The 12,336-nt window shown below is 43.9% G+C and overlaps 1 protein-coding gene across 1 annotated transcript in view; it reads left to right on the forward strand.

Annotated features, from left to right (window-relative positions):
• The window catches only part of LOC138643106 (putative N-acetylated-alpha-linked acidic dipeptidase), a 234,570-nt gene that overhangs the window by 149,759 nt on the left and 72,475 nt on the right, over window positions 1-12,336 (forward strand). The window lies entirely within an intron of this gene.

Below are 12,336 nucleotides of genomic sequence, written 5' to 3' on the forward strand. Positions count from 1 at the left end.
CCATCATTTGACCTTATTTGGCACTGCTATTTCTTATCATTGTTAATGATTTCTAGATTCATTTTATTGTCATAATTGATTTTTCAGGAGTTGACCAGTCCTCACAAAACCTGCTACCAAGGCCTATTAGGTGAAGGACATCATAGTAGAAAGATTCTTTGCTCAGGACCCGTCTATGAAGCAGCAGAGCGTTAATAAACTTTAATGGACTTGAAGAGTACTCAGTGCCATAATTAATTTTCCTTAGTATATGTATAGACAGTATAACGATCCCGCACCTCCTCACCCGACTGACATCACTGTTATGTCAGAAGGATCATGTAATATAGTCTCCCCACATACACCAACATGACGTTCCGCACCTCCGGGGACACGTAAGGTCAGTTTGGCACAATTTTACACAGACACCCCCTGTCTACATGGCCCAGGGAGGCATGGAGAGTGAGAAGATGTGGCCCATGCAGTCACTGATCTGGCACCACACTCGCTCACAACCCTGACAGGTTGAGAGGCCTCTTTTACTATCACCAGTGAAACAGACCGCTGCCAACCTGATAGGACTCCCACTATTTCCACGTTAGATATAAGCCTGGTCCATTAACGAGTTTATATCAGGCCAGAAACCAGCCCTGGTAGCATGGAAATGGAGAAATGGATGTGTAGATTCGTGGATCAAAATAAAAGAGCAGCCCAAGGTTAAATGATATATTTAATCATCTTAATAGCGTAGTAGACAATACACTGTATACACAATTGTTAAACATATACAATGGTCAGATATGCAAATACAAACAGTGGTAGTGTCGGGGTCGTCACGACAATACCCTTCATTCACCAGTCATCCCAAATTAGACTATGAGCATTGGTACCGGGTAAGAATGAGTGAGACAAAGAGCTGGTTCAATCTCAGTGCATGCTCGTGCTTCTACAAGTTTTAGCAACGGTCACAGCAACTGAACTTTATTTCCTGATACACAGCATTATGTAGTGTATTAGGGAAAGGCATGCGCATGCAATAGGTGGGGTTAGGCGGGGTTTAAGCAATATATGTCTAGTATCCGGTCTTTCTGGTTAGTCCTGACGTCATCTGGTGGATCCTCCTCTCTCCATGTATCTCAGGTTTCGACTTCAGCAGAAACGATACTTAGCTTCTCAGAAACGAAACTAGGGCATATGTGAATACTGGCAGCCATTTTAAATACAGTTACATTTGCATCAGCAAGCAAAGGGGAAAACTTATTGTTTCACAGCATAAGAATATAAAAGTACAAAAAGTGTATAAAGATATATCTTTTTCACCTTGACAATCCCCCCTAAACACTAAGTTTTTCCCTAAAAAGAAAGAACCTTTGAGACTGTCCATGTGATGGGGAAAGGGGAGGTGGATTTCTTCATCCAGACACCTCAGAAGCTCTCCCCTTGCGAGAGGCCTCCAGGCAGCTAAACCCTTCCCTAGCCTCACATAGAGTTCTCCCGCTGTCCCTAGAGTAAATCTCTTAGCTTCATCTGAGAGTAGGGGGTATTGTCTAATTTCTTGAGGGGGACGTACTTAGGGATCTCCCCTGGATCAGTGCCATCATACTCTAGTGGGTCCAATAACCTGACACATACCACCCTGTGCTGCTGTTAAGTAGTCCAGTACTACAGTGTATTGATTAGTGACTATGATAAGTTAGTTTTGGACAGCAACAGTAGTATTAAGTATATCCAATATATCCCAAATTTGATCATCTGGATAATCTGTGGCCCTAAGCAATTTATCCCACATTTGTGTAATCATAGGGTAAATAAAAATAGAACTGACAATTTTATTGGCTCTACCCATCTGTACTACTAATCTTTCATGATATTGTACAAACTTATTATTCAAGGATGTTGGGGAATTTAGGCTGTCCCATGCGGTTACCAATATTATTAAATGGACATACGAAAAACTAAAACATTATGTTCCCTTATTTGCTACTAGTCTGTTTGACCAGCTTGTAGTGTGATACGTTGATCCACGTTGGCCTTCCTTCCAGCTTTACTGACATAGGAGTGATGAGGAGGACTTGGTAGGGACCGTCATACAAGGGTTCTAGTCCGTGTTTTCTGATATAGCTTTTCACGACCATAAAACCACCAGACTTCAAATTGTGACAAGTGTCGGTTTCTGCTGAATCTGGAATGGAAGAAGAAACTAAAACATGGGTGTTAGCAACATTTAACATTTTTACTAAGCTGAATAACATATTGAACAGCACGGTCAGTTTCTTCTGATAACTACTGAGGCTTGAATTTTGCAACTGAGGGCCTAGCACCAAACAATATTCAATTAGGGGACAGGCCATGTTTTGCAATAGGGGCAGTACAAATGTGGTACAGTACAATGGGTAGGAGCTCTGGCCATGGAGCCGTAGTCTCCTGCATCATTTTGGTCAATTGTCCCTTCAGTGTGCCGTTCAGCCTCTTAACTTTCCCACTAGATTGTGGATGGTACGGAGTATGGAGGGCTACAGTGGATCCAAGCATTGTCAGAACCTCCTGATACATATGAGAAGAAAAGACCGGACCTTGGTCACTTTCAACAATTTCTGGAACACCATATCTGCATATAACTTCCATCACCAGTTTCTTTGCTGTGGTCTTTGCAGTCATGTTGGTAACCGGGAATGCTTCCGGCCAATTGGAGAACATATCGACAACCACCAGACAATATTCATACCTTTCAGACTTAGGCAACATGATGTGGTCCACCTGGAGCCTTTGGAAAGGATAGTCGGGCTTAGCAAGGTGTTTCGGGGGTACACGTTGAAGTTGACCGGGACTGCAGGTCTGACAGATATTACATGTACGGTTGAGTGCTGTCAGGACTGTAGAAATACCTGGAGCCCAGTAGAATTTTTGTACCAGGGCTAGGGCCTGTTTTTTCCTCGATGTGTGGGCCCATGTGCCCACGTGGCAATAGCAGAGTACATTCACTAACGGAGACACACAAGTTGGTCCTTTTTCGAGAGACCATTGTCCATACGTGCTCCATCAGCTTTCCACTGCTTCACTTCTTCCTTTGGGAGACATTCTCTGCATAGTCATTAAGCGGTCTCGCGGGGTCCGACAGAAAACCTCAGTCTGGCATAGATCATCAGGTTCCTGTAGAGTCAGTGTTTCTTGTAACTGTTTACGCTGAGAGCATGTGGTCACCATAGCTGGTATAGTCGGTTCAACGGGTAGGAGAGCAGCAACTTTTGCTTGCATATCCGCAAAGGCGTTACCAACAGTCTGTGGACTGTTCCTAGGACCGTGCTCCTTAACTTTGATAATGGCCACCTGAGTAGGTAATTTGATTGAGTCCATAAGTGTTTTAACAGCTTCAGCATTCTTCACTGGAGTCCCGGCAGTAGTAACAAACCCTCGATTGGCCCATAGGGCTCCGAAATCATGAGCAATACCAAGTGCATACTGTGAGTCCATGTATATATTAGCCCGCCTGTCTTTGGCCAGAACAAATGCAGTAGACAGAGCCTGAAGTTCTGCTTCTTGTGTTGACTGTGAGGGAGGGAGTGCAGCTGCGTGCACTACAGTGTATTCTGTAGTAACAGTGTAACCTGTGTGGAATCTGCCAAAATCATCAGCATATTTTGAACCGTCTTTCAGGGCATTGTAGAGAGGTTGTGTTATGCGGGATGCGTCCGTATCCACTGACGACAATAAGTTCATAGTCCAAGAAACCGCTGGAGTTCAGTCTCATCTTTTGGAAAAGGAAGGGAGCTGACGGCTATTTTTCTTTCTTCTGTGAGGTATCTGGCACCCTGAAGGAGACAGTGACCCAAAAATATCACTTGACCAAGGCAGAACCGAAGTTTCGAGGCCGAAACCCGACAGTTCAGATCTGCCAGATACTTGAGAAGGCTAACAGTGGCAACAATGGCTTCCTGCTCTGTCCGTGCACACAACACGTGCACGGGGTTGGCCGGGTGGGGTCTTTTTCTTAACGGGAAACAAGGGCGTGTTACATGGAGAAACACAGGTTACCAGGGCACCATTATCGAGTAACGTTTGTATTTGCCCCTTGAGGCCCTGCTCCTGATCATATTTCAAAGGGTACTGATGGACTTTGGGAAAAGGGGCACCAGGTTTGAGAAACACTTTTACTGGTTCTACAGGCATTATTGGGGGTGAATCTGGGCCTATCAGGGCCATCATAACCGTGGAAAGGGCGTGTAAGATACAGATCTCATTATGTTCATCTGCATAGGGGTTATATAACGTAAGTACCATCTGACCATCATCTTGGAATTATATTCTGGAGCGGAACTGTGATAATAAATCTGCCCTCAGTAAATTTACCGGACATGAGGGAGAGATTACGAACTGAGCAGTAACTTCAGGGAAAGGTCCCACAGGGATGGGTTTTGTGAGAGTATGTTTATTGGGTCTGCCATCTACTCTAATTAAAACAAGCTCTTGATCTGAGAATTGACATGGCAGGGCTTGGAGATTCCCAGACATAGGGTTAAAATGGATATTGGAGTATGGGACTGGATTTGTGTAAGGTGGGAGGGCAGGAGCTAAAGTCTGTTGCTTGGGCCACTGATAAGGAACAGAGCTGTGTCCTTGAAGCTGCGGCTCCTTGAAGCTGCGGTGGGGGCTAGAGAGCGAGCAAAAATCGCTGCAGCTGCTGGTTTAACCTCTAATTTCCCTGCTGATGCAGAATGGGTTAAGTTCTTCTGAAAACTTTGTACTACTTTTTTTAATGCATCGTCCGGAATGGAAATCTCAATATCGGGTCTGACTGACATTATTGCCTTTTTCAATTCAGATTTAAGGCCGGACATTAAAGCTGCCACAAAAAGGTGTAAATGGGCTTTATTATACAGTGAAAACCCCAGATCTTTAAATACTACCATAAGACGCCCATAGAACTTCTTGGCAGTCCAGGATATATTGGTGCCTTGGGGTTAAGGGGCATAGGGCTTAAAGTCGGGAGAAGAGGCTTAATTTCCTGGGGAGGGACCATATTATCTAGCAGGGAGCACCCCTCTCCCAAATTTTTAATTGTTTGCTTTCCCAACACATTAATCTCAGTCACTTTCTCAGTTCCTTCCTGCACCACAAAACATTCAGCCACTTTCTCATAGTAATAGACAACTTTCCTTTTTCAACGTAACAAAAACAAATCAGAATTCACTTCCTCTGTTAATCCTTAATTTGCTATATATCAACCACTCAACTTGAAGCAGGTGAATCTTTTACCAATCTTTCAATTACACTGATAACCAAACTATCACTTACAAGTTTCCTTCTAAAACAAGACACCATATTTTACTTTAAACTTGCAATATTTCTTTCTAATTCAATACAATATTGTTGTTTTAAACAAAACACAGATCTCCCAGCGCGTTCTACACCAAGGACATAAAATTCTGAGAGAACGCAGCGACTTGCCCCCTCCATACCAGAGACACAGAACAGATAAGAACATCACAGCATTCCTCATCTAACTTGTGGGGCACGGACTTCTTCTGCTTTAAGAGACACAACATGACTCACAGAATACTACGCCCTGCTGCAGCTCAGGCCGCTGACAACGACAATCAACACTGTGTCCTAAAGCACGGAACCTCGCGTTCAACGTACTATAAATATAGAGCCTCGCGCTCGATATTTCCTGTCCCTAACCTGAACAACAGTGATTACAGACTGTCCTGTCATGGTATTCCAAACCGTTGGGAGGCGGTCTCCTAATGAGAGCCCTCCACTGAAATACAGGTGGTCCCCTCTCGTTACGTCTTAGTTACCTATCTATACAATATCACAGAGGCTGCGTCTCCTATCCCTTTCTCTAAGCCGCCCCCCAATCTACAACTTTCTCAATCTTTCATTCTATTTCACCACTAGACAATAGTCACGGGTAGGGTGGTTGAATGGAGTACGATGACCGGTGGAGGAGGTATGGTGTACACGAGGACGCGCAGAATGCGACGTCTCTCAGTTGCTGGTTCGAAGCGTGGCACGGGATCGCGCTCGGTCTCACCACTCGACCGGTCACCCCTCAGACCCAAGGAGACCACAGACAAACCAATAATGGCTGAAACACTAGCAAGTGTGACACATACAGAGTATATGAACTCCACTTACCGTGTTTGGAGGGTGATCAGTCCTCGAGGTCAGCCACTACGGGTGTCATCCACGGACGTCCAGGGATGGGTCCAGGGGGTCTCCGATCGCTGGCCACGCCCCACGTTGTTTGCGCCAAATTGTCGGGGTCGTCACGACAATACCCTTCATTCACCAGTCATCCCAAATTAGACTATGAGCATTGGTACCGGGTAAGAATGAGTCAGACAAAGAGCTGGTTCAATCTCAGTGCATGCTCGTGCTTCTACAAGTTTTAGCAACGGTCACAGCAACTGAACTTTATTTCCTGATACACAGCATTATGTAGTGTATTAGGGAAAGGCGTGCAATAGGCGGGATTAGGCGGGGTTTAAGCAATATATGTCTAGTATCCGGTCTTTCTGGTTAGTCCTGACGTCATCTGGTGGATCCTCCTCTCTCCACGTATCTCAGGTTTCGACTTCAGCAGAAACGATACTTAGCTTCTCAGAAACGAAACTAGGGCATAGGTGAATACTGGCAGCCATTTTAAATACAGTTACATTTGCATCAGCAAGCAAAGGGGAAAACTTATTGTTTCACAGCATAAGAATATAAAAGTACAAAAAGTGTATAAAGATATGTCTTTTTCACCTTGACAGTAGTACAAAAGATATAAGCAGATGGATCATTTCAATTACCGGTTTGATGTTATGCCATGTGTACACTGGGCCACAGGGGACATGGGTTGCCAGCTGGTTCCCGGGTCCTTCAGAGCACGTTCCTTGATGTGGTCCCCACTTCCAAAGTGAACAGCAAACATAAAAGAGGGAGAGCCAACATGGCCTTCAACTAGCCTTTATCCCCTTTGGGTCACTGCCCTCCTGCTCCCTGGGCTGAACCAAAACTGAAGTTGGTCATAACTCCTTAATGGATGGTTCTAAAGAAGCAGTTTTGGCGCCATCACATCCAGCTGGGCTAGACATTGAGACCAAACACAATTTTGCTACCTGGCTTCTACTAGCCATTTTACGTATCTCCCCACCCTGCGGTGCTAGAACAGATCGAGACACTGAAAGGCATTCAGTCCAGTCCAGAGATCTTGAAAACATAACTGGTATGTGACCAGGATATAAAATAAGTCCATATTCTCCTTATGAAAATATAGCTGACTCAACAAAGCAGTTACACTGCATGGTATCAACCGTACATACTCGAGTATAAGCCGAGACTTTCATCCCATTTTTTTAGGCTGAAAGTGCCCCTCTCGGCTTATACTCGAGTCATTGTCCCTGGGGGGGTCGGCAGGGGAGGAAGAGTGGCAGCTGTGACATACTCACCTGCTCCTGGTGCGGTCCCTGCATCTCCTATGGTCTCGGGCTGACGGCTTCTTCCAGCATTGAGCGGTCACATGGTACCGCTCATTACAGCAATGAATATGGACCCGACTCCACTCCCTTTGGGATGAGGCCGCAGATTCATTACTGTAATGAGCGGTACTATGTGACCGCTCAATACAGGAAGAAGCTGTCAGCACCCAGAGAACCAGGGACGTGCAGGGACAGCGCCAGGAGCAGGTGAGTATAATGGGGAGGGGGAGCATTGTGCGACAGTCACCTGTCCCACGTTCCGGCACCGCTCCGTCTTCCGCATCCTCTGCAGTGATGCTCAGGTCAGAGGGCGCGTTGACGTGGTTAGTATGTGCCCTCTGCTGAACGTTTTGCAGAGGATGTGGAAGACACAGCGGCGCCGGAAGGAGGACAGGTGAATATTGCAAGTGTCGAGGGCCTGAGCGACGAGAGGTGAGTATGTGATTTTTTTTATCACAGCAACAGCATATGGGGTAAATATCTTTATGGAGCATCTTATGGGGCCATAATCAACGTTTGTGCAGCATTATATGGGGCAAATATCTTTATGGAGCATCTTATGGGGCCATGTGCAGCAATATATGGGGCAAATATCTTTATGGAGCATCTTATGAGGCCATGTGCAGCATTATATGGGGCAAATATCTTTATGGAGCATCTTATGGGGCAATAATCAACGTTTGTGCAGCATTATATGGGGCAAATATCTTTATGGAGCATCTTATGGGGCCATGTGCAGCATTATATGGGGCCAATATTTTTATGGAGCATCTTATGGGGCCATGTGCAGCATTATATGGGGCAAATATCTTTATTGAATATCTTATGGGGCCATAATCACCATTTGTGCAGCATTATATGGAGAAAATGTCTCTATGGAGCATCTTATGGGGCCATTATTAACCTTTGTGCAGCATTATATGGGGCAAATATCTGTATGGAGCATCTTATGGGGCCATAATCAGCATTTGTGCAGCACTATCTGGGGTAAATATCTTTATGGAGCATCTTATGGGGCCATAATCAACGTTTGTGCAGCACTATATGGGGCAAATATCTTTATGGAGCATCTAATGGGGCCATAATCAACGTTTGTGCGGCATTATATGGGGCAAATGTCTCTATGGAGCATCTTGTGGAGTCCTTATTAACCTTTATGCAGTACTGTATGAGGCAAATGTGTCTATGGAGCATCTTATGGGGCCATTATTAACCTTTGTGCAGCATTGTATGGGGCATATTTTAATATGGAGCATCTATTGGGGCCCATCATGAACTGTATGGAGCATCTTATGGGACCCATCATGAACTGTATGGAGCATTATATAGGGCTCCTGATTCAATATGGATATTCAAAAACACTTAACCTACTGATATCTCAATTAATTTTACTTTTATTGGTATCTATTTTTATTTTTGAAATTTACCGCATTTTCCACCCTAGGCTTATACTCGAGTCATTAAGTTTTCCCAATTTTTACGTGGCAAAATTAGGGGTCTCTGCTTATACTCGGGTCGTCTTATACTCTAGTATATACGGTATTTTAGAAAATCTATCACAAGGCCAACACTCACAATGAAATCCTGATCAACTGATCAGTGTGAAGGTGCAAGGACGAGTAAAGTAAGTTTAGTGCAAAGGTCATGAAAATCATAAAAGAAAGAGCACCAAAAAGAAACAAGTAATCATAAAATATAAAGCTTTTTGAGACCAAACTATATAAAACTATATAACTGAGGGTAAGTAGGGATATGTCAGAGGTAAGCCAAATAAGGTGGGCCCACAGTAGGAGTCAGGTAAACCAGCAGGCATATAAAAGGTAAACAGTTTTGCGCAAAACATGCAAGTGCATAGGTGCAATATAACATACCCAATGATATAGCCTGGAGAATAAGTGTGTCCATATCAGGGAATAAGGCAAATGTCCAAGAAGGCTGTGTACCACATCACGTACAAATAGTGCAGAGCAAAAATGGGTGAAAACAAATAGTACAGTATTTGCCTAAAAGGTACCTGAGACTCTGTGGTGCCACCTGTCCCAAATCTATTTTGCAAGCAAGTCTTTTGTTCTGAGCTTAGCTAGCACAAGGTGTGAGATCTGTCACTCACAGCCTTTTGAGGCTTGACCCCATCCTGAGATGGGTGTCCTGTTACAGCTGCACATGGGGATGGGGCTTTATCGTCCCATGCCAAATAGCATATAAATCATTGACATGAAATCAATAGTCTGCCAGGGAAGCAACTTAGTTGACAAAGCTAACATACAGCTGCTGCCGTCAGGGAGAACATTACATTTGGGGGTGTCCGGTGTTGGACCCTTACTAATCTGATATTGATGACTTACCCTAAGGGTGGATATTTAAAAAAGTACCAATGTGAAGGACTACAGCCCCATGATTGACCTTCCTCTCTCAGACATTATCTCTATAAAATGAGAGTCTGCCTGCTCATCTCCCTCACTCAATTTTTCAACAGCAAAGAGGAGTAGCAGCACTCTGATTAAAAAAAATACTTTTATATTCACCGATGTTTCAGCCCTTCATGGAGCCTTTTATCAAATGTCAATTTTTTATTCTGTCTCCTAAGTATAGACTTACTTGGCCACGTTTATGTTTTTTGCTTTGCCCCCTGAGGACTGTTATTACACAGTGCTACACTTATTGTTGTGATTTCCCCTTTATAAAAAAGGACAAAGAAAAGGATGAGATATTAAACAGGCACTTTCCATCCATGTTCACCAATGATCTGTCTGTTCCAGGGATCATTCAACAAGGCAAAATACTAAGTTCACCACCTGATATAACTAGTTTAACACAATAAGAAGTACGCCCGCATCTGAGCAAATTAAACATTAACAAATCCCCCAGCCTAGATGGCATTCATCCACAGATACTGAGGGAGTTGAGCTCAGTAATTGACAAACCGCTGTATCTTATATTCTTAGATTCTCTTAGAACAGGGGTGGTGCCACAGGATTGGAGGATGGGTGATGTGGTACCAATATTTAAGACAGGTAAGAAGGTGGAGCCAGACAACTATCGTCCGGTAAGCCTAACTTCAGTAGTGTGCAAATTTTTTGAGGACATTTTGAGAGATGACCTGTAAAAATATACTGCAGAGAATAATATAATAACTGACAACCAGCATGGATTCATGAAAGATAGGTCATGTCTAACTAACATGTTGGGTTTCTATGAGGAGATAAGTGCAAATCTGGATGTTGGTAATGCAGCTGATATGATTTATATGGACTTTGCAAAGACATTTGATACTGTACCACATAACAGCCTTATACTGACGCTCCAGAGGTAAGGACTGGGGGAAACCATATGCAGATGGGTAAGGAATTGGCTAATTGACAGGAAACAAAGTTGTTATAAATGTTAAGTTCTCTAAATTGGATATAGTCAGCAGTGGGGACCACAGGGATCTGTGCTAGGACCGATTCTTTTTAATCTTTTTATTAATGATTTAGTGGATGAGATTGAGAGTAAAGTGTCAGTCTTTGCTGAGGACACCAAACTATGTAGGATAACAAAATCTGAACTTGACATTACAATATTGCAAAACGATCAAGATAAGATGTCTGAATGGGCAAACACTTGACAAATTAGGTTTAATGTAAATGTAGAGTAAAGGTACCGTCACACTAAACGATATCGCTAGCGATCCGTGACGTTGCAGCGTCCTGGCTAGCGATATCGTTCAGTTTGACAGGCAGCAGCAATCAGAATCCTGCTGTGATGTCGTTGGTCGCTGCAGAAAGTCCAGCACTTTATTTCGTCGCTGGACTTCCTGCTGACATCGCTAAATCGGCGTGTGTGACGCCGATTCAACGATGTCTTCGCTGGTAACCAGGGTAAACATCTGGTTACTAAGCGCAGGGCCGCGTTTAGTAACCCGATGTTTACCCTGGTTACCAGCGTAAAAGTAAAAAAAAAAAAAAACACTACATACTTACCTTCTGCTGTCTGTCCCTCGGCGCTCTGCTTCTCTGCCCTGTGTAAGCACAGCGGCCGGAAAGCAGAGCGGTGACGTCACCGCTGTGCTCTGCTTTACGGCTGGTGCTGACACAGTCAGTGCGGGAAGCTGACGCCGGGGGACGTGACAGACATCGGAATGTGAGTATGTACTGTTTTTTTTTTTAACTTTTACAATGGTAACCAGGGTAAATATCGGGTTACTAAGCGCTGCCCTGCGCCTTGTAACCCGATATTTACCCTGGTTACCCGGGGACTTCGGCATCGTTGAAGACAGTTTCAACGATGTCGAAGTCTTTCCCCTGATCGTTGGTCGCTGGAGAGAGCTGTCTGTGTGACAGCTCCCCAGCGACCACACAACGACTTACCAACGATCACGGCCAGGTCGTATCGCTGGTCGTGATCGTTGGTAAGTCGTTTAGTGTAACGGTACCTTAACTAACAATTCCATCAAGAGGAGCATGCCCCCTCCCCAACTCCACACCAGTTCCACTCATTTTGTCGGAGCTGGAAGAAACTAGCTTGTAATTAGCAAAGCTTGCAGTATTTTGGCAGAACTCTGAGTTGTGCCTAAATTTTTTGACTTTACAAAGGTTATACCGTGTGCCAGAATTATGGTGAGAAAGTTTTGATGTATCAGACCCTATGTGTTTCAACATTTTGTACTTGTAAAATTTCCAATAAAAATATAGTTTAAAATAGAGAGAATATAGTGTGCCACTATCTAATTATTTTTTTTCTACACCAAGTCGCATCGGGTACAATATAGAAGGACACAATTGTCAACCTGTTACTAGCCGGAATTGTCAGTTGTTTGCAAGGAAGAGTGTATCCAACAAATGGAACCAATCAGTTTTGGCTTACATTATGCTTACTTATTGAATTTCCTTACATATAGTATTGTAATGCA

This window comes from Ranitomeya imitator, chromosome 1, assembly GCF_032444005.1.
Source record: "Ranitomeya imitator isolate aRanImi1 chromosome 1, aRanImi1.pri, whole genome shotgun sequence".
Lineage (NCBI taxonomy): Eukaryota > Metazoa > Chordata > Amphibia > Anura > Dendrobatidae > Ranitomeya > Ranitomeya imitator.